Source organism: Anser brachyrhynchus, assembly GCF_964034855.1.
Source record: "Anser brachyrhynchus genome assembly, chromosome: 12".
Taxonomy (NCBI): domain Eukaryota; kingdom Metazoa; phylum Chordata; class Aves; order Anseriformes; family Anatidae; genus Anser; species Anser brachyrhynchus.
The window spans coordinates 4,180,616-4,203,678 of NC_137707.1; the positions used below are offsets into that span (position 1 = coordinate 4,180,616).

A 23,063-nucleotide genomic window follows, 5' to 3' on the forward strand; every position below is an offset into this window, starting at 1 on the left:
TGGGGGATGGGGACGATGAGACTGGCTAATAAGACATCTGGCTGTCTTAAAGCAGTGTTAGCTTTGGGTCACTTCAAGGTTGTTTTCTTATTTGATTTTGCTATTGATCTTTCCTTTATACAACTTCTATAACTGTCATGATGTCACTCTTGCATTAAAAAGGTTTTCCTGTGGTTTCCCATGTAAAAACAGTCAAGCAGACTAATGAAGGTGGATTCTGGCCTTGAAATATGATGTGGCCAATCAACCTGTAAGGGAAGTCTTCTAAAATTCAGAATTGCAATGCTACCTGGTATTGCAGAGCCCTGCCCTAGCGCCTGATGGTACAGCGCAAGTACTGTTAGAGCTCAGTTTCTGCTTGGTTGTTTTCAGGACTCTACAGCAGAGTCCTTTTTCTTAAGGTCAACTGTGGCAAGGGGAGGGCAGGGAAGAATATTTCAAATCTCCCTCTTATTGCAGGCGACATTGATAAGAATACTCTGAGCATGAGCTGGATAAATTTGATAGCTTTCTGAATGGGAGGTTACACAAGCTTTTCAATTGCCTAGTTTGATGGGGAAGATCCATCTCTTAAAAATGGAAACTTATTTGCCTGCAACTTTTTTTTTCTGTGTGTAGGGGTTTTTTCATTTCATCCTCTTCTCCCCTTTTCCATTTTGATACATAGGAGTATAAATAAAGGGCAAAGAAAATACACCGAATCTTAAAATGAAACTTTAAAAGATTTCCATGGCAAACCATAGTCGTCGTCTTCTTGCTTTAAGTAAAGGACTGCACTAGTATGAAGCTGGCTCATCCTTGCTTCACACAGAATCCGTTGTGAGATCAGGAGCTAATGACTCTTCGTTACCTTTGAGATAGTGGCATATTCTATTTACTGTCATCCCTTGTACAGCTAGCACAGAAGGGAGCAAGAGGATGGGATAATCTCCTTGGAAGGCAGCATTTAAAACCTGTCTGGTAGGAGATAATTGCTGCATTCCTGGGGGATTAGCACAGGGAACTTTATTATATTAGAGTGCAACTGTACCCAGCTATCTCCCACCAGATGAATGTCAGACTATTTTGTTGCAGGAGACACAAAGCGAGGAATGAAAGATGCGTGAATAAAGCATGCTTGTGCAGATGAAATGTAGTTTGTGCCATCCTCCTTGCTTCAAAACTAGATAGAGATTTTTCTTGCTGCTGTCCTGCTTCAGAACTGTTTGAGGAACACTTGGGAATGACTGAGGCAGTGTCTATATTGGAGTCAGAGGAGTGACTGCGTAGGAGGCACATCTATCTGTCATCTAGCTTGCTGAGCAACAAAAGCAGTGTTTCACAGCAGTGTGCCTTTTGGATAGGTAGCATCCTAAATCAGAAGTCTGGGTCATGTGCCAGTGTTGCTTTCCACTGAGCAAGCAAAGTTAAAGATATCTTGGGAGACATTTGCTGCTTCTCTGGCCAGTTTCTGTTGGCATCCATGGGGATTTGCTGACACACTGAGCTATCAGCAGGTGCACCTGAGTCACCCTGAGAAAAGGGCTTTGGATCATCTGAACCCAAGCTAGCATCCAAGCAGCTCTCTTACTTTTGCTATGTAGACATACCTTGTCATTTTTCCACCAATGTGGTAGCCTTCAGTGTGTACTGACCTTTTTGGCTTACAAATAAAAACAAGCATTTTCAAATGCACACGAAGTAACTGGAGCTTTCTTATGAGACGAAAAGCCCCTTGGACACTGATGCTGTAAACTAGAGGGGGTTGGTGCATTTTCAGCAATGTGGTTTGTCTATATTTGGATCCTCAGCATGGAGTTTGAATTGTTAGCTGATATACTAAGAAACATATAACATGTACAAAAGACAAAGGAAAGGAAGCTGAAAAGGTAACAAACAAATTCAGGGATTGGCACACATTCTGTAAACTACAAATACACTCTGCAAGTTGGTTTGGATGCCAGTTCCTTGCATCAGCTAGAAGAACAAATTGATAGCATATAAATTCTGATGTTTATTTGCTTTTTATTAGAGTTTGTTTTGTACATGGATTATAAAGTACTGCAATCCTTTTTTTTTTTTTTTCGTAAGCCTGAATGTTAAATTGCGTCACTTCTTTCTATGCAGCGCATAGGGTTTAAGTCTCCTGGGGAATGCTGAGTCCTTAGTCTGATTATTTTATCATACTGTGATGTAAAGAAAAATATGATGAAAAGCAATGAAAAGTATTATTTTTTGGCACTTAATTTGCAGTACAGAGCTACTTTAAGAGTAGACTTGATTTCATCTACTTAATGACCTTCACTATATACAACAGTCGAAGAACTGGAAGTTACTGGAAGGTTTGTGATAGCTGCAGGATTCCAGGGTAGAGGAAAAGCTGTTCACTAGTTTTGTGAATAATAAAACTTGTGCAGCACAATACTTGGTGTGCAGCATTTTGATTCAGTGGTGAAACAAAACTCCAATAAATTTTTCTATTTCCATTGCAGTTGTGTGAATGCTGTCAATACAGAGCACTGCTAGTAGCATGTGAGAGTTGTGTTCTTTACTTGCTAAAAGAAAAAATGGGGTTTAAATTTCAGTGTTAATTGGTGTTAGCTGGATGATTGATCTGGAAGAAGATCTTGTTTTGCTGTGGACTTCATCATCCATAATCCTCAAACTGCTATTTTTTTTACATAGTACACAAACTTTTTTTTGTGGTGATCCTTGTCAAATGAGATTGCTGCCTCTGAAATCTAACTTTAAAAAAAAATCTGAATTCATCTTTTCAACTTGATGATGTTATGGTAAAATATATATATATATCTTTGGATAGATTGGTTTATATATATAATTTCTTATGCTATTTCAAAAGGAATTTTAAAGAATTGTTGAAAGTGTCTGTCAAGAATAATAATTCTAAATCATCTTCATCCTAGGATCCTTTGAAAATTGTCTTCCATCTTGCTGATGCATTGGGAATTGTCTGTTGTTTAGCAGGCAAGATAAGTCATAACCCAACTTACCGTCACGGCCTGAAAACACCTGGTGTTAGAGTGAAGATTTTATCACAGTCAGGAGGCGAAAAATGAACTGTTTGTGTTAGAGTTACTTTCCTGTCACAGTGTGAATGGTGTTAATAGACAGGGGACTGTAACTACCAAAGGTGTTTTCAGCTAATGTGTCCTAGTGTTGCATTGGTAATAAGAAAGGAATAAGCAGTAAAAACTTCTTATTACATCTTGATTAAATATATCTTCTTAAAATGCATCAACTTAGTTTGTTATCACATGAACATAAATGGAGGAAAGCTTTTTGCCTTTGCATGTTTTGAATATATATTTTAACACGCATTCTATCATGTTGGAAGCATCCAGCACTGACACTAATTTCCTGTGAAACCAAACGATCAGAAGATAGTGAATGATCTAGTAATCAGAATCAGCAAGTGGAGTTTAATTCATTTGCCTGTAGAGTGCTTGCCAACACTGTCGTGTAGAGCTCACTGCTGTTCCAAGAGCCACTTGTGCTTATAATAATTAGAGTTCCAATGATCTGGAACTGCTTGATTCAGCTAAAGTTTTGGCAGGTGGCTGACACACTGAAGCATATTTAAACACTCTGCTAGCCTTGAAAAAGTCGCTTCAAATTATTTGCATGCCTGTAATACTGCTACCATCATCACAAAAAATAGTGGCCAATCTATCAGCTGTGGATGTATAGCTATCATTTTATGTCACATAAAACATATGAATTACTGATTTGGAGGAAGAAAAGGATGAGGAAAGCTTAACTGGTTAGATTACATTAAAAATTTTACTCTTATAAATTAAATTGTTCCTCTGTATATTTTGATGTATATCTCATGCACACTTAGCAGTATTAGTAAGCCTTCATAACTGTAATTGTGTCTGAACAGGTCTAGATGTGGATGTACCAGGATATATATAAACATGGATTTCATTTTTTATATATATGCACACAAAACGTGTATCTACACATATTTCATTTTTGAATCTTCCCAACTTATACTTGCAGTCTTATTTATCGTAAAATGTCAAGTTTGCCACCAGATGTCAGTTAAGGCCCAAGGAGCTACTGCTTTCATAGATGTCTAAACTGAAAGGTACTTTTGAGATGGTTTAGTTTAGCCTTTGTTTGGAACTGATATAATGAACGCTTCAGGATTTGTCTTCTACCTGAATGTTAGTTTACTTTTTAGATAAATTATAAGAGAAGATTTTTTGTCTGTATTGGTCACTGATCCTCCTGTTAGCTGATTTTTCCATTGCAGCTGAGCAAAGCTGTCTCATGCATCCTTTGAGGATCTGTTTGAACTTTAGGGGATTTAGCTTGAACTTGTGTGTGTGTGCACCTGTTAGTTTAGGGATAAAATGGCTGCAGCTATTGTCATTACCGTGAACTCTAGAACCCACAGCTCAGGAAGTCAGGCTGTGATCCTGACAAACTTCAGGTGTAATCCAGGAGTTTGATAAATGTGAAATCACATTTATGTGCTTGAAGTTCCTGGAGGCTTGTGTTCAGTTAATAATGTTCAGCTTCCATATTCCAGGGTTAATGAAATATATTACGTGGGAAACCAATGTGATGAGCTGAAGTGCAACAAAGTGTATTTCTTTGGGATGAAAACGTCCCTACCTCTTATGGACGAGTAGCTGGTATAAGTAGAAGAAAAGGGAGGAAACAGAAGGGAGCCGAGATGAATTCAGGACTGATGTCTTTTCACTGATCTCTTACTGGCTTTTTTTATGTGATCATAAACTTTTTGTCATTACATGAGTACTCACATAAAAATGACTGCTAACAACTCCCATTGACTTCAGTAGAAATTGTTTTTTTTGGCCTTAAATGATCTACCTCCTTTGGAAAAATTTGTACACCATTTTCTGATAAATTCTACTGTGTCAAACCATGGTACTGTTTCATTTGTTGTCAACAGCCTTTTGTGATGTTGTTTACTTGTCACAAGTTCTCAGGGGTGCTCCAAGTGCTTTGCATTTTTCATCTGATTCATTTGTTAACAGCAGTAGATGCTTATTTAGGAGAACTATAGACAGAAAAAAATGGAATAAGTTTTGTTTTTTTTAACTTGCAAAACTCAATACAAAGCCGAAATGAAAGTAACTCAAATTACTATGTTTCCGCCAAGAGGAAAAAAAAAAAAAACACAGGAAGTTTTTCATAATAAATGTTGAATTAGTAAAAGCCAAAAAGCAGTACAAATAAGGACTTCTTAAGCAAAGATGCCTGTTTTGTGGCTTTCTGTTATTTGAGTCATGACATAATGCCTGCCTTGTGAACTAGTGCTATCCACCTGCATTTTTGTTAGGGACCAGTAGGAATGTCTTGAGCACCCAATGGCATTGTGTCTTTCCTAAAAAGTGCCCTGATCTACTAATCACATCCTGTCCCCTCACAGAATTAGTCAGCACTGTAAACAGTGTAAACATTGTGCAGGCAACATTCATTAAATACTAATTGGCACCAGCATATAAACATGTTCTGACCATGTGAGAACTTTGCACCCAATTTTGTTGAAAAGCTTAGCAAAAAAAAAAAAAGACTCCCATCAATAACTGGTACACTATTAAATAGAGTAGACATGGATTGCAGCAGAAGGTACTGTTTTTCAACAATTAGCTGGATGAAAAAAGATTCAAAGAGTTCTGTAAATGACTCAGCTCTGGGACTTTAGGCTTAATGTTCATTTATGAGGTGAATGTGACTTGAACATGCCCTGTTTGTATCTACCTGGGGAAGAGACTTCTGAGAGAAGACAGTCTGATCTTGCTAGAAAATTTATGGTGAAATCCAGTGACTGGGGCTGAAAGATAAAATCAGACACTTCCCAGTGGGTGACTTACCAAAGGGTATGTTAAAGCTCCAGCAGAAGTGAAGGGCAAGATAAAGATGATGTCTGAATGTTCTTGAGCTGTGCCTCAGTAGAGGGCTGAAACAGTTCCTACTACAATCTTAAGATCAGTGGAAAAAAAAACTTGGAGTAAATCAGTGAAGCATTTAGGAGCAATACCTGTGGCTCTGCACTGGAGCAACCCAAGACTTAGGGTTCCTGGGCTTGGTTCCTATTGCACCGCAGGTCCTTGGTGCAATGTTGGGCAGATTGTGCTTTGAGCTGCACTTCAGCCCTTTCCCTGTAAACTGAGTATTATCATCTCTTGGATGGCACGCTTGGAAAGTGACACAGCCTCCGATGTGCACGTGCATTATTTGCCATATAATCTTAAACGCTCAGGTCAGTGATGATGAGGGAATTGCAGTTGTCCAGACTTGGCATCGGTGTTGATCTTTATCTTCTCCCTTCTCTATGTCCTCCCTCCATGTTTTTCTACTCAAATCTTTGTATTGTTGGTATTTTCCCTTTGTCTTACCCTCTGTCCTAACCCTTCCCTCCCTCACTGGCCTGGATAATAGAGAGTTACTTGACAGATGTGAAGTTAAATACAGGAAAGGTTGAGAAGTACTTACCCATCTTCTGTTGTGGTAGCGTGTAAGTACCTGAGAGTGCTAGATGGATGCACATAGGCACAAGACCTCACGACATACGTACTTGTTCTTGGTATCAGTAACATCTCAGCTTCATTCTTCATAAAGTCTGTTGTACAGCACAGCAGTTTCCTTAGTCTTTTATCCATTCTGCCTTTAGTGCTCTCTGACGGAGTCGCTTACTCTTTGTCAGTCACACCACTAAAGGAAGAAAACGTAAATCGTCTTTCTTTGGTAATAACATAAAAGTTGGCTAGTAAGAGCCTGAAATGAAGTTTGAAAGTTAATTCTCTGAAGATGAACATTATGACTTTTTTTTGTGCACAAAACTTGTGTGTCAGGTTCTGCATTACATGAACTGTTTTGTAATTTTGTAAATAAAGCACCGATGGGCTTTTCAATGTGCAGGAAGAGGGCTGAAATCTTGTCTTCTGCAGTGATTCATCTTAGCTTTAAAATTCAAATGCGAATGCATCCAAGCTGTTCCATGCACTCAGTGCAATAAAACTGGAAGTAAATGTACATGTAAAAGGTTGCACGTGCACAAATAGTCTGAACCAGATCTCTTTGAATATTCAGCTCTTAACGTGTAACATTTAATCACTAAATACTGAGTTTAAATAGAGCTTTTGATGATGATGATGAAATGATTAATAAAGTGGTCTGAAATGCAGTTCAGAGCCTCTCTCTGGGGAGTCTTGCTTTGCCAATTCTGGCAAGGTGGCCTCCTACAGCAACAGAATCAGAAATGCCAATTGTAATTGAAGTCTTTAATTACGTTTCCTGCTTTATTTCAAGGTAACAAGCGTTTGAGGTTTTTTTTCCTCTTCTTTGAATTTTGGTAGTACTGAAAAATGTGTTTAGGCTTCCTGTGAGCCCTTGGCTTTATGAAAATAATAGATGAATATGGAGGAAAAAATTAGTCCCTTCCAGAAATAACTATAGAGTTTTGCAAATCTTTTCAAAATTGTTAGGTCTTGTCAGGCATACTGCAAGTTTGCTTGAATATACTCTTCAAATTTCACTCCATATTAAAGGAAGATTTAAGCAAGTAGAATGGTGCAGCTGAAAAGAATAGTACATGCACAGGCTCTTCAACCCTCACAGCATGAACCATATCTTAAATCATAAATCACAGAGAAAGGGTAGAAGGAGATGAAAACAGCTAAGCCATTTCTTAGCAAGACAACTTCTTTACTTTCTTGTAAAAGGTTAGCGCCACCATCATCCTTGTCAACACAAGAAACACAAAAAGGGGCTGCTGGAGGGATGTTACCAGGAACAGAAGGGTGGAGAAAATAACTTGCACTGTGCATCAAGAAAACATTGTGCCTGATCACCAGATGCTGGGCAAATGCTGCTTTTCATACAGCCTGCAGATAATGTTCTGGCCTGGTATCTACTAAATGCTTTGATGCACTTAGTCATAATGCCATGTTTATGCCAAATCATTCTGATGAAGCTGCTTGGGATTTGTGCAGCTCTGGAGTGAAAATAGTGCAGTAAAAGGCAAGAGACATCTCCCCAAATTGTTTCTCCTCATGTTGCCCACTTAAGCAATATGTGATTAAATGACTCACCTACAGTTGCTTTCTGCAGTGCTGTTTTTGCATGCCTGTCTGACCATTTAGGTTTTTTTAGTGTACTGAGGATTTAAAAGAAGGGAAGATTGGAGGAATAACAGAAGTTCCAATTTTGACAATGAGAGGAATAGACTTTCAATATGGAGTGCGTTCAATGGAAAACTGGTGCTCTTAAATGACACGCATGGAACTGCTTGATAAATTGCAGCAAGGACCATACCAGCCCTTTCTCTGGTCTGATATTAAAATCTTGTTTCATCCTGGTATTCCCTTGGTGTAATACTGAAGAGAAGAAAGCAGAAAAGTGTCTTTGTTCTGGCCTTGATTTCCTCTGTTTTCTTCTGGTGCACACGAGCTGCTGCAGAATCTGCTGCAGACAGCTGCCACGTCTTCTCAGCAGTGGATGTGCTGTGTTCACGAGTATTTGCTCTTGGCTTTCAGTTCTGCTTCTGTCACACTCTCTTCTGGAGAGGAATACTCAGTGATGTCAGCACTGAGTTGTATAAACTGCTGTATCTTGTTATTGTGATTAACCTTTCGGATGGTTTTATTTTTTTTTTTTCTACTGGAATAGAGCAAACACAGCTGAGACCTTGGTCTAAAGATCTGCTGTTCAACACCTTTTGCAATTTATTTTTAAATGCAGTTTATGGTTATGCTAGATGGCACTCTGACAGACTGCTGGTACACAAAGCTAATGTATGTCTTCCTGAAGAACTCCTGTTAAATTTTGTATTTCACTTGGCCATAGCTTTCAAACTGAAGACAAAACTTCCTTGAGGAGATCCGACACGTCACTGTTGTGATGGCTTTGTTTGTTTTAAGCTGATGGCAATGTTTCTTATATATAATGGCTAAATTTGTCTTTCATGCGTCTTTTCACCCTAGAGATGTTACAGCAGACATCTCCTTCAGGCTGTGTTGTCAAAAGACTACGTCTCTTCCTTGAGAACCAAAACAGCCTGATTTTCAGAACATATCAGTGCAGCAAGGACATTTGGACACTGAATATCTGTGAAAACATTGGGAATTTCTAAAAATCTTCATTTTTTGGGGGGGGTGTTGTATAAACTGTAGCTGAGTGGTTTTTCTGTTTGTTTTTAAGGAAAATTTTGTTTTAGCAACAGTGCTGGCAATTTCAAAGTCAGTGAACATCCTAAAAATTAAACTTTAACTTTCATGGAGCCAATAGCTGGTTTTCACATTAGAAGCTTTTGTGCATGCTCACTGATTTCAAATATCTCATTTAGAAATATAAATTAGGAATTGCAATAAATATATATATTCTACAGGACTTACAATGACTTTGCTTTTAAACCAAAATTTTCATTTCAAATTTGTTTCCTATTTATTTTTTACTTTTCAAAAAACAATCTTTGGAGTTTTTAAAGACATTAGATTGAATTTAGAATGCCTTGATTTTAGATCATTGGGGGGGGGGTGCAAATCCATTTTCAAAAGGAAATTCTAGTATGGAGAAATTTCAGTCTTTATTAGGCTTTTAAAAATTATTTTGAACCCTACTGTATCTGAAAACAATTGTAAAAAATGAGTTAGTGTTCCAATAGGTATGGATTTTCATGATCAGTGTTTTGGCACATGATATGGAGAATATGGGGGGCGGGGGAGGACATGACTTGAAATATTACAAAAATACATCTATTCCTTTTCTGAGCAGAATTCCACCTTTTTATTTATTTATTTATGCCTGCTTAGGTTTTGGTTTCACTGAAGTGCCAACTGCAGCAGAGTCCCTGCAGTGCTTTGTCTCTGTTTTGTTGGTGCTTGTTTTACAAAAACTACCTCTTGCATGACAAAGATTATTTGGGTTAAGGCTATGGAAATTGTGTCCCCAGAGAGGTGGTCACTGGAGGAATTCTTTCTTTATTCTTAGCATGTGTATTTGCTATACATGGCTGCATATGGATAAATGATATTACCAACTTTAATGCTTCCACTGAAAGAAAAAAAAATCTAAAAGAAGTTTGCTTTCTCACCAGGGAAATAATTAGTGATTGCAGGGGAACATGGTAGCACCTGAAGTGCTACATGCAGCAATATCTGTAAATTGCTGTTTTCTTGTCCTTGCTTTATTCTGCCAAAGGGTGATGCATCACTTCGATGTCAGAATAATCTTTGATGTGTTTTGCTGTTGCTGCTGCTCTTGCAGCTCTGTGAGGGAGCCCCAGGAGCATGCGGTGGCAGCCAGCTGCCCAGCAGGTGACTTGGCTGCGTTGGCTGAATTGACTTGATAAAATCTCCTTTCTCCCTGGCGTGCCTGTTCTGCAGTTTGGTGTGGTGGAACCTTGCTTACTGCCTCTCTAACAGGAATAAGAAATTTTCAAATGGGAATTTGCTTTGGAGATTACTAAAAACATAGCTACCACCTTCTTTCTTCCTTGATGTTTGCTATAAAGAAATAGTCATCGGACAGCAGAGATTTTTATTCACTCTTGTTCTGCTTTCCCTAGAGTTTATGGTTCACTTGTGTTGTATACATAACTCTTCTTCCAACTGGAATGGAAAAACATCTTTATTTGAGAAGTTTTCTTCATGAGAACACAATACTCTGTCCTAAGGCAACAGTTGCAAGTTCAATGTTAACCATGACTTAATGGAAAAGGGGGAGAAAGAACTGTAGGCTGTTGAGGAGACATTTATACTACTTGTTACAAAAATGCATATTTTGTAGTTTTCATATTTTTCCTAAATTCTCACATTCATACCTGGCTTGAACTCTCACAATCTTTCTCTATAATATCTCCGAAATATACAGTCTTTCCTAACCCTCCTTGCAGCTAATGCTCTCAGCGAGGCCCATATTTCAGCTGCAGCAATGTTCCTTTTGCTGCCCTTGACTAATTCATTCATGCTGTGTTTATGCTTGCATCCCCTCTTTTGCAAAGATCTTTTTCCTTATCTGTCACTTGGACTGTGTCACTGCTCTCTTGCTGTTCCTTCTTTGCCTCTTTCTTTATTGCATTAAATCTCCTGAGTTCACTATTAGGGCCCTTCACAGCCTGTCTGTGCCCTAACCCTTATCTTAAGGCTGGTATCAAAAGTCAGCTCCCACATCCTCAGACGCCAGTCCCTATACCCCAGCTGCTAAATATTATGAGCAAACAGCTATGTGCCTCTCCCTCATCCTTGGGAAAAGATTCCCATGCATACAGAAAAGCCATGTCATGGTTCTCTTTCAAATTCCTCTTTTAAAAGAAGCTTTTCTTCTAAAACTCTACTTCTAAAACTCTACTGTACCTTGGAAACTTCTGAGAGTGTTTAGCTTTTGCTGAGACAAACCATTGGTATATGATGTGGATTTAGTACTGGCTTGCTGTTTAATTCTGTTCCCTTATCTGTCAAAATCCATCTCTTTTCTCATGTGGTAGATCCTTGGCATGGGCCATCTTTTTCTTTTCTGTCTCTGTAGCCTCAAACTTGACATAAGCTATACAGAAATGCAAATAATGTGTATAATACTGACAGAAATGTTTATCCTCGTTGTGCTATCTGTAAGCTGATGTCCCTTAAATATCTATAACATTAGAAGGTAAAGATGTTCTTTGCAACATGAATTTTCTCATGTTCCCTATACCGATATGCTGAATGTCACTGTGTTTCAAGTACTTAATTGCTTTTGGCTCTATTTGAAACCTTCAGTATAGAACAATTCATCTATGCTGTGCTGTGAAGTTAAAGTTGAACAGCTTCTCTGGGTTTGTTTGTTTTCTGGGTGTATGGAGGCAGGCAGAAACTGTTAGATAAGTTCAGGTTGAGAGAAGCCACCTCTGTCTCTGTGCCAACGCTGGGCACGTAGTTGCACACAAAAAAATGGAAATGATCTGGCTCAACACTGACCCAGGAGGGGCTGAAAAAAAATAATATTACAATTAAAATGAGAAATGGCTGCATAAGCTTCCTGCTCTGACTTGCTAGGAGGTTGTGCGATGCGCAGGCACGGGGACGGTGTGGAAGCAGAACACCAGCCAGAAGGCAGAGGCTATCTCTCGTCAGCAGCCAGCCTTTGGATTACAGCTATCGGGGGGTTGCAGGCGCAAGCAGGAATGTTAAAACAGCAGAGATACAATGAACAAAAATAGCAGGGTTATGAACTAGATAGTATATCGTCTGCTGCAGTGTTCCCAGAATGAAAGCTAGCTGGAAATGCCCATCTTAGCATTGATTGTCACTTAAGTCCCCTTAACAGAGCAAGGCTACTTGAGAATGAGCCACATTTCCAGAGTTCACGTATGTGTGAGTTTGTGGCCTAAGAAAGCATTTAATACAATGTTTTGATTTAAAACAACAACAAAGTTGAAGTAGCAGGACGTTGTTATTCCCAGATAGGTTGCCATTTTAACAAACTAGCACCAGTGCTTCTGGGAGCTTGAGAAGGTGAAAGGGAAGAATATTTGAACAGGGGCTGTAGGTTTTGTGAGAGATTTTTTTTTAAAGATTCTGGCTGTTTATGTAGGTCATTCAAAACAAATCATAATTTAATGTTGTGCCTGTAAAGCTGTCTTAGTCTTGATAGGAAAGATGCTGAAAACAATTCTGAAAAATTGAGAAAAGGTTTATTTTGACACTTTAAAATTCTATTCTGTTGAGTGACAGTTCTTGGAATACATCTTTTAATGCAAGTTTAACTACTGGAAAATGAAATAAATTCAAGCTGAATTGTGTGAATTTAGAACTGAATGGTGGGAGTTTGGAGGCTGAGGGAGGCATAAGAAAGGCTGTTTGGTCTTTGTAGGGAACACTTCTGGAGAATTGGATGAATCTGATACAAAAGCAGCATGTATCAGACCGGAGACTACTCAAAGAAAAGGGAAATGCAGTTGCCCGTATATAACTGCAGATGTAGAACAGATCTCAAAAGGCTGTCCTGTCCACTTTTCCCTGTCAGGGTCAAGTACACTTCCAGTATCACTCTGCCGCTCCAGAGGCAGACTGTTACAGTGCCTTTCTTAATCTGAGGAAGTCTTTCCTACTACCTAATGCAACTCTTCCTTTTTTTTTTTTTTCTCCCCTGTTTAAATCCATCACTATTTGTGATGATTTTTGTGGATATGGTTACCATACTTCACTTCCCTGCTTTTATTTTAAAACTATCTTTTTCCCTTCCTGTTTTTGTCTTCAGGCTTAGCAGCCGCCTTTGTCCTCTGAGGAAAGACAACACACATCTCTGAGGTGCATTGATGATTAGGTATAGATGACCTATATATAGGTCATTCTTCATCTTCTGAGCTTGTATAAGTCCTTAGAGTAGAAAAAGAGGATATGAAGACATAAGAGTCCTTAGAATAAAGGACTTTTCCAAGTCCTGCAATCCTAGAAGGAAAAGGGTTTTGTGGAGAGGAAGAGTTTCTGTAGCAGAGGGACAAAATGGGTGATTGAATATTTAGTTAGGAATTCAATCACTGTATAGATTCTCAGTAGGCCTTAATTATATTCTTCTATGCATGATCCCACATGCCTTCTGCAAGCAAATTTTTATTAAAGTTGGAGAGATTTTTTTTCTTCCTTGAGAATTACAAATTTAGCCCGTTGGCATGCATTGGTTTGCTTGTTTAATTCTGTGTGTTTTAGGTGTGTATCTGATAGTTAACCTTATAAACTCTCCTTCTAACACCCAGATCTGTCCAATTTTCATAAGGCAAATAAGGACAAAATTGTGCTTTTTAGAGGAACAAGTTAGAATTAATGCTTGGCTATTGCTGCTGTGATTGCTTGATTTCTTGTCTTTAAAAAAAAAAAAAAAATGAAGTATGTGACTTCTCAGTTTTGCCAGGAAATTCCTAAGATAGGTGGCAGTAAAGTGCATACAGAACCTTGCCAGCTTTTTTCTGTGTAGGCAGGAAGGCAGCGCAATCATATGAGGAAGCTGAATCCAGTTGCAGAGCTGGAGCGGTGTATTGTATGTTGGAAAGTTCTTGCTGGTCTTTGTACGGGAGTCATAAAGTAGTGGCAAACTCTGCTAAAGATTCCACCTCATGGGAACTGCAAGCCAAGTGCCCAAGTTCCCTGCTATGAATATCTGCGTGAAGCTTTTTGAAAAGCTTTCCTTTGCATTCTTACATAATTCTGGGAAAAAGCATTTGGAAAGTATCTCTTCAAAACTATAATACTAAAAATAAGTGCTTTTTCTGTATTTTAGCATAGCTTCTATTCCTCCCCCTCCTCCCCAGGATTTGGCCTTACTTTCTGAAAATACTGACAGAAAAAATGATAAGAATCCACTCTCTACTTTCCACAGTGATGGAGAGAAATATTTTTTTTATAATCTGTATACAAATAGTAAAGTGTTCCAAATATGAGAGAGACAACATTTTGCTGCTGAATTTTCAGATCTTTACTCTCAGTGGATTGTGTATAGGATGACAGGGTATGCATTCAGGCCAAGATGAAGTGCTGCATTTGAATAACATGCTCCCATTTCTGGTCTCTGACATGGATGTTGCATTTGACAGTAGAGCAGAAGTAGTAGCAAATGATACCAAAGTTTGTAGAGGTCTGGCACTCTGTGCTATGGAGCAAGTTGCATTTCCTGTAGCATTTGCAATTGAAACAATGGTGAAATTATTCACATAATATTAAAATAATTGTATATAATTTAATGTATTCAGTAGGATTGTGATTAGAATTGGATAACTTGCAAAGGATGAATAACAGAAAGGATAAAGGTTTACCTGAGAGATGCGCAATTGTCTTACAGCACTTGTTTCAGAGAAGTGAACCTAACAATGGGACAAGGAAAGAAGAGTACTTGTTAGGTTAAGTGCACATATCTGGCTGCTCTGGAACAACTGCTGTTGGTCACACAAATATATAGCTCTGGCATCTGGGTTCTGCATTGCTAGCAAAACATGCTTCTGCTTTTGTACCAGCAGTTGGGGTTTGCAAAGAGCACACTAATACCTGCAAGTTTGTCAGGTACTCCTTCATTGGCCTTACCTGAGTTATTCTCTGCTGCAAGGAGATGTGCTAGTTCAGTTAGTATTGAACCAGCAACTGGTCTTTTTTTCCAGAAGGCTGCAAACTGGAGCTTGAACCAATTAGAGCTAGCTGTTGTTCTGCCCCACAGAAGTAAAGCCACTGCTCATCAGTCCCTGGTTTGTTAAATCAAGCTTGCTGAGACTGATTAGCAGACGTAGACATGTATTTATACTGCTATGTTTCTTCTCTTTTCATTTTTTTTCTTTGCTGTTAACTTCTGCACATTGCATTGTTTTTCCTTTCTTGAAATGTTTTCCATAGGCATAAAAATATATATATATAAAAAATATATATATATAAAAATGCCAGCTACATGTATAAACAGAACTGCCAATTTGTTGACCTGTCCTGAGTTTGCAGTTTTTACTAACATTTTACAGCTTAATACTGATTACTCATCACCTTGGAGAATAGAAATAACCCATGAAGGGACAAAAATTTCCTGTAGTTCTTTAACTAATTTCAGTATTAGATACTTAAGGACAGCAGAACAACTTTTTTAAAAATCTCCTTTTTTTTTTTTTTAAATCATTAGGTCAAACGTCAAAGAGGAGGATGAACAATTTTAATGTGATTTCTTTTCTCATAGTTTCTTATGTTACCTTTCTAATCTTTGGTAATCATCTTGTGGAGCCAGAACAAGCAGCTACCTCTATCACAAAACAAAATAGCATTTCCTAGGCTGATATCAAAGCTCATACAGAGATTTAAAACATGGCTTTTCTGTTCTAACCAATACTTGGAAGGCACTAAAAGTAGGTCTGTTTTTCTCAGTGGTCTTTCCTGGTGGTTATTTATTAATCCAATTCTTATTCTCAAACCTCATGAGACATTTGGCTCTGATGGAAACCTTTTAGCATATTTGTTCATTCCTTGGGGAAGGTCCTGCTCCACTGTAGGATCAGGCTAGCTCTGACAGATCTGCTTTATTCGTGGTTATACTCATTGACAATTACCTTGGTAACTGTAACTACAGACTAATTAGGAAGAAGCACTATTAAAACACTAAATAGATAAGCAAACTAGAATTCTTTTAGCTTGTCAAATTGGTCCATTAAATCTGTGTGTGTTGTACCTGTAATTGCAAAGCTCCAATTATCATACACTTAGTGAAAGGAGTGATAAGGTTCTCTGGAGTGGAAAGAGATAAGAGATAAAAGTGAAAAGTTTCCTAATAATAACTTTTACTGAAAGCTATCAATGGCAAACGTATACTTCTGATAAGAACCAGGAGCAGAGAACTTTTAAATCCTGGTATCTCCAAGCAAACAAAATAAAAGCAAGTAGAAAAAGTTGGAGAGAAACGTCATCAACTCACGTAGATGGTTTAAACAATGTAAGACACTTCAATCTTCACAACCTACTTGTATTGCTCCTAGTAAATTCTGTTTTGGGGTCTATGCGGCACTGATGTCAAGAGACTATAGGCTTTGGGGAAGTTTAGCACTCAACGTGCTAGAGAATGAAGGGTCTGACCATTCACACTTCTTGCTGGGCAGTGCTTTTGACCATAACCATCCCTGGGAGATGGCCAGCTCATAGGGATCGTTATAGTTTGTTTTGAAAATGGTGCTTCCTTACAGGTTCTCTTGAAAATCTTTTGAGGGAAGATGGAGACAGATGACCAAATCAGGGAGTTCAGAAATACAGGTCTGAATTCAAGCACTGCTGAAGACGTGAGTTTATGTAGAGGGGGAGGGAAATAGATGTGTTTATATTTCTGCCATAATTCACAGTGGTAGTAGGTTGAATAAAGATATATCTTGTCTCAGTACCTTTTGATCCGAATCTTTAAAGAGGAATCTGGAGAGATTTTAGAAAGCCTGGAATCAATTTGTGAAGGGGTAAAAAGGGGTAGATATATACTGTGGAATCAGTAATTTTGAGAAATAAATAAAAGGAAGAGAGGGGTGGCCTTAAGAGCAAGCAAGATTGAAAGAACTTTTGTTACTAAGTAGAATTTAGTGGTTTTTTTTTGTTGTTGTTGTTGTTTGTGAAGTGACTGTTATCTGTGAGAAGGGGGTGGGAAGGAAAAGAATAATTCTTCTCTGAGGGCCCAAGAGGCTTTATCCATTTTAAAACCAATTCTGTGCAAAATAAAGGCAAGCGAGCATATGTATTCTAAATGGCACTTCAACCTCTCTCCAAAAAAAGTCATCAGTGTTCAAATAGGCATCATTACTCTGTGGTGTTGCTTTCTTTCTTTCCTTCTCGGTTAGTGGATTACAAATGACAAGCCTGATTTCTAATTGGTTTTAGAGATGTTGTTTGTGAAGTTTTGCATGTAAAGGGAAGCTGTGGTGTTTTTATTTTTATTTTTTTCTTCCTAGTTATATCAAAAGGAAAAAAAAATGATGCAGATAAAAGCCAGGAGAAGGGGAAAAGGGTGATCACTTCTACACTCAGAATGGCTTTGGAAATTTGACTTGAAATGAAGGAATGTTCTCTTTTGAATGGTTAAATGGATAAAACAAAAAATGTTTTGCCTCTGAGAAATCAAAATGTTTGTTCCAAGCAAGTGAAGTCTGATGGTCAGGTGGTTAAAATTACACTTCTAATGGCTTCTTAAGCTGAATTATATCCACTCAAGCAGTGGCAGTCAAGCATGATACTGGGGGTTTATAAATAGTTAGAAGGTAGAAGAGCATGCTGGGGAAGAAAGTAAAAACACGCTCTCAGATTCTTGTATTTTTCAAGACTTAAATCAGTATACCACTTTTCCAGTTTTTGTTTTGCAGAGCCTTATTCTAAAAGACTTTTGTTTAAACTTAACTTTTGGAATGTGGCTTAGGAAGGAAGCAACAGGGCGGTAAGATGAGGGATACATTGGCAACAAATAATCTGCTATCAGAGAAGGAGGAATCTTTACACTAACATTGTCATTTTCAAAAACAATTAACTTAGGCTGCGGTCTTGAAAACCATGTTTGTTACCACATAGGGTGTATCTACTAGCTGTAGAGGTGAGGGTTTCTAGGAGAAAGTAATCTGACTTTGTGATCTTGCTGCTAAAAGGAGATACTTAATAGTGGTGCTCCTAAAAACATAGTTCATATACTTGTCACCCTGTTCTTGTAAATATATGCCATTTTTTCAAAGATTATTAGTAAGAGAACAGGTTAAGTACTATTAGAATGTGGAAAATGTGAAACCTTAAATTTCACATTTCCTTAAGTGGCAGGAAGATCTGGTCATGTTGTGATTTATGTTTGACAAACTGCTAGCATCCAATCTGACAGGACAGAGGAAAAGGCAATTACTCAGTTTTAAAAAAATTTATGATAGCTTTTCAGTAGCTTGGATCACAGCAAATGATTCTTGGGACAATCCAATATCAAATTAATAAATGAAGGATTGAGGTACTGACAGAAGGGGGCAGGGGGGTGAGAACTGGCAGAAGATTTTTGGCTGTGTGAACATGATCTCAAAGAACACATTTTCCTAATGTCAAAGACTGCCTCCAGAACCATGCTCCTTGAGAAGTGAATTGATATGGGAGAAAGGTACAAGGTACAACCATTCCGCTACTGCCAAAACTGTATTGGAATCTGTGCTTTATTGCACGCGGAATAAGCTTTCTGAGTTTCAATGTGGGCAGAAACAATCAAACAATATCCTTCTGTAAAGTTAAGCAGCAGCTTGGGGGGTTCAAAAATAGATGATCTTGAAGGTCCCTTCCAACCCAAAGCATTCTATGAAATGCACTAGCACTTCTTGCTTATGCAAAGCAGCCCAAGTAATTTCTTGAAGCTATTGTAAAATAATTCTTATTCTCTCTCTCTCTCTCTCATTGTGAGCCCTGATGTGCCAAACTTTCGGGCAATATGCTTTACCTACCTGAGTAACAGCACGCCTGTGGTTTAAGAGTGGATCATGGGATCTACAGATGCTGGCTACAAATCTGTGTCACTTTGAGCTTATCGGCACTGGAGGAAGCAGTTTATTTTCAATATTTGGAGATACATTGGGATGAAATATAATAACTTAATGAAAATAATAATACTTGATAGGCTGTATCACTGGATTTTATTAGACAATAATTATTAAGTGTGACTTAACTAAGCACTGCATCAAAGGTCTGTAGTGACACTAGATGCAAATGCTTCTACAGGAGGAAATAAACTTTCTTGACCAACTTTAAAATTTAAAAAAAGCTTATATTTAAATCCAGGTACTTTGTGCTTTTTGAACAGCACTTTTTTATTATTATTTTATTTTATTTTGCTTTGGAAGTAAAGGATGACTTTTGATTGCATAAGGAGGTTTCTTCGGGGAAATCAAACATTCTTGGAGGACTGCAGAATTCCTTTGTTGAGCTACAGCTGCAAAATGAGGGCTTTAGACATTTGTGTCATGTTAAATGTTCACAGCAGGAAGAGAGCCAGGTACTTGGACTGACATGATGGATTCCCCTTTCACCTCCTGCCTCTACCTCATTAAACTGCAGTGATTAAAGAGTTATCAAAATTTAATACTTCAAAATGACTGCACAAAAGCAACTTCTTATGGGAAGCGATCTTTTAAAAACTGCCACCTACATACACAATTTCTCCCACAAACCTCTTCCTCTGTGCACCCCTCCCTACCCTGCATATTCTTCCCTTTAATTTATAGAGAAGTGGTGAAACCTTTAGCCAGCAAGAGCCACTCCTGAGAACAAATATGGGCTCTAAATTATTTGAGCCCATCGGGCATATTGGTTATTAAACTTCATCTGGTGTAAGAGGGCAGATGGATGTGCTGTGTCATTGCCAGCTATATTAATTGCATACTAAAGATTTTCAATTTTTTAGGTAGAAATATGGTTTGGAATTATAGCAGGATTATTCAGGTGACTCTGACAAGCTGTAGCTTTAGAGATGTATTAAAACAAATTAACGCTTTGGCTTGATCAGGCACTAAATGTTGCCACCTTGCTACTTTGTTTTCTCCTTTCCTCCTTCTGTGCAGTCCACACATGTTAGCTGAACCTGACAGAAAGCAGATGCTGGTATTTGGTACTGAACCACCTAATTCTTAGTATTTTTCCATCAGCAGACCTCAGTGAAGTAGATCTGCCCTCACCTTTATTTCTTGAGAGGAAATGAAGGAAACCAAGCAACTTGCCCAAAGCCTCTTGGAAGAGGAGGCTGCAGCATTACCTATAGTCTGCTTATCACGAATCTCAACCCATTGCAATGTTTACAAAGCTACACTGTTTCCCAGTCGATAACCTGCTGACTGACATGAAAAAGTGCCTTCAGAGAATAGTGGCTGGCCAAGGCTCAGTGCAGATTGTGCCAGCCGATGGCACAGCACCTGAACAGCGTTATTCCCATGTGCCAAGGAGGGCAGCTTGGAGTTCTCTCTGTATCAAGCAGCAAAAGCAAGGGGATTAAAAAGTGGGGGAAAAAAACCTTTGGGGCCTCCAATTTGTCAAGTCTGCCTGCAGCTGACATAAGGTGAATTTTTTTTCCTGATAGCAGTAGATCCCATGAATTATGATACGGCGCCTGGCAAAAATCAGCTATACAGCACGGGTACTGATAAAGCTGACGGTGTAGGATGGAGCTCCTTGATGCTGCTCCTTGTGCACTGCAGTTTTACCATTTTGAGGTTGGATGCCCTGCGGGTTTAGGCTGGTAGAATTTTTATTAACTAAATTCCTTGTACCAAATAATAAAAGAATGGCCTTTGTGCCAGAAGAGAGAAACAACTTCCTGAATGAACCCCAAATGTTAACAAAGCTTATGCAGCCTTGCTTTTGTAGGCAGCAAAAGCACGAGTCTTTAGCAATTCACAACAGTAGTAATAGATCTAAAATATTGAAGGAAGTATTTAAAGATGTAATTTAACAAGATCTAGACTATATTTCAGGAATCCCCTGTTTAAACGAAGCCTTTAAAATTAGTGCTGTTAGCACTACTACAGATTTGTATTGTGAGCCTCTCTCATAGAGTGTGTGTGTGTTGTGTGTACACATACACAATGCAAAGATCTCTGGCCTTAAAAGCTTTTAGCCTGAATACAGGAGAAGAAAAATAGATTGTTGTGGGCAGACGGTGGGGAAAAGGAGGCAAGGCATTGGTGTTGGTTAGCCTGATGGACGGTGGTGTCGCTACGTGCTGCTCAGCTGCTCTGAAACCATCTGAGGCATTACAGAAGGGAAGCACTAGGGAAAGGATTGTAATGCATGCTCTTGTTCTGACCATGATTGGTCTGGCTTTCAGGGGGTGATGTCAAACACAAAGTCTGAAACATGTAAATCAGCTTAAAGTTGCATTAATGTCTGTATTAACTACATGATATGGTTCTCTTTATACTCCAGTTTAGAACGCAATGTAACACATCTAAATTTGTGGTCCATGTATATAGAAAAGTGTGCACATGTATCCTCAAAGATTCCTTTTAAGGAAAATGGAGCAATTGCATAACACTTTTATTTCTTGAGCTTTGGGGGCAAGAGCTTATTTAATAAAAATTGGTCAATCTGCCTTCCCTCCTCCATCACAGATGTCATTAATCAACTCACTGTTCCGTATCAGACAAGGATGATCATAGTTGTGCTTTATATAGATTACTTATTAAAAGGCTATGTTTAGTTCTTCATTTCCTCTCCTATTTATTAGCGTGTCCCCTTGGCTGCTTCTGTGTTACATATGTCAAAATGTTATGGCCAGAGGAAATAAAGGTTTATTTATGCGATGTAGTTACCATTGCAGCACTGCGCTTGCTGGTCAGAAGTTCCTAATATAATTCTCAGTATATAAGAGAAGAGTGGGTGAAAGATGAAGTGGTTAACAATGGTGTTGGTCAGAGGTAGCAATGGGTGGAGTATACCTGTGGGATATTTGAATCACACCAAAGCTGCTTTTTTTTTTTGACCTGGTGGGGACAGAAGCCCTCCCCACTTTCACTACCACATTTTAGCTTATGTTAGAAAATGCAAACAATAGCAGAGCCATGAACAGTGAGAATGCTCTTCATTCTATTTCTTTTACCACACGTGTGGGTCCAAACAGCTTTCACTGTATCAATAAGCAGTGGGAGGCAAAAAACATCAGGGAAGCAATAGCTAGATCTATAATAAGGCTATGAGAGGTAAGGAATTTGTTTATTTCCAGGCAAGCTCTACAGCTGTTTTCATGAACTGCTCTCTTTCCATATCACATGGTGGTTTGTTATATTTCTAATTGATCACACTTATTTGTGGTGTGAGCCTGGACAAATAGATGTTAGGACAAGATACCCATCCTTTCAAGCTCATAGTCAAGGAGTCTGACCTTGTGTAGAATATTGCATGTTCAGTTTCTTGTAGATACTTCCATTCAAACTACTTCAGATCCATGATATGACTGCAGGGATAAAGAATTTGCGTTGTTTATGTACAGACACTTTTAACGCTACTCTAGAAGCACAGAGGAGTCTTAAAGATAGTAAAATGACGTTGTACAACATACTAGATTAATACGCAACCTCTTTTACCATTGGAGAAATTGAGCTAGTGACTGCTTGTGAAGCCTCTAAAGGTCAACATTGTGTACTGTAGAGTGAATGAATTATTGCAAATGGTGGTCAAGGTGGCTCTCAAGAGGCTTGTGTATACTCAGTGCTGGTATTGCTGAGCACATTGCCTACTTGCACATTGCCCACTTTCACTGTAATTTGTTTTGCTCTGAGCAGAGCTGAGGATGTTGCTTTTAACTGGATATCCCAATGATCTTGGAGCTGCTGACTGTAGATGTATGAGTGTTGTAGCTCTTCTGCACAATAAGGAGCTGTACAGAAGCAGTCATGATAATGATGGTATGAATATGCAAGTAGTTCTCAATGCCAGCATCATCATCACAGATGTTCCCATGCATCTGGGGTCCATGCACAATTCATTCATTTTGCACATGTTCCCACTCAACAAGCTTCTCTGAATGTTTTCACCCAATGGGGGATGGCTGATTGTTCAGCCTTTTTATCATGTTTTTCTCAAGTTTACTCTAGTAACATCTGTGTACAGTCATTA

At 38.5% G+C, this 23,063-nt stretch overlaps 1 long non-coding RNA gene across 7 annotated transcripts in view; it reads left to right on the forward strand.

Annotated features, from left to right (window-relative positions):
* The window catches only part of LOC308176548, a 131,310-nt gene that overhangs the window by 65,768 nt on the left and 42,479 nt on the right, over positions 1-23,063 (forward strand). The window contains exon 2 of one of the 7 annotated variants that reach the window (XR_013938370.1): positions 4,538-23,063. This exon is cut by the window's right edge and continues 27,235 nt beyond it. The exons of 5 other annotated variants lie outside the window; for them this stretch is intronic. This is a non-coding gene — a long non-coding RNA (uncharacterized lncRNA). One more of the 7 variants, XR_013938373.1, reaches the window with a different exon arrangement.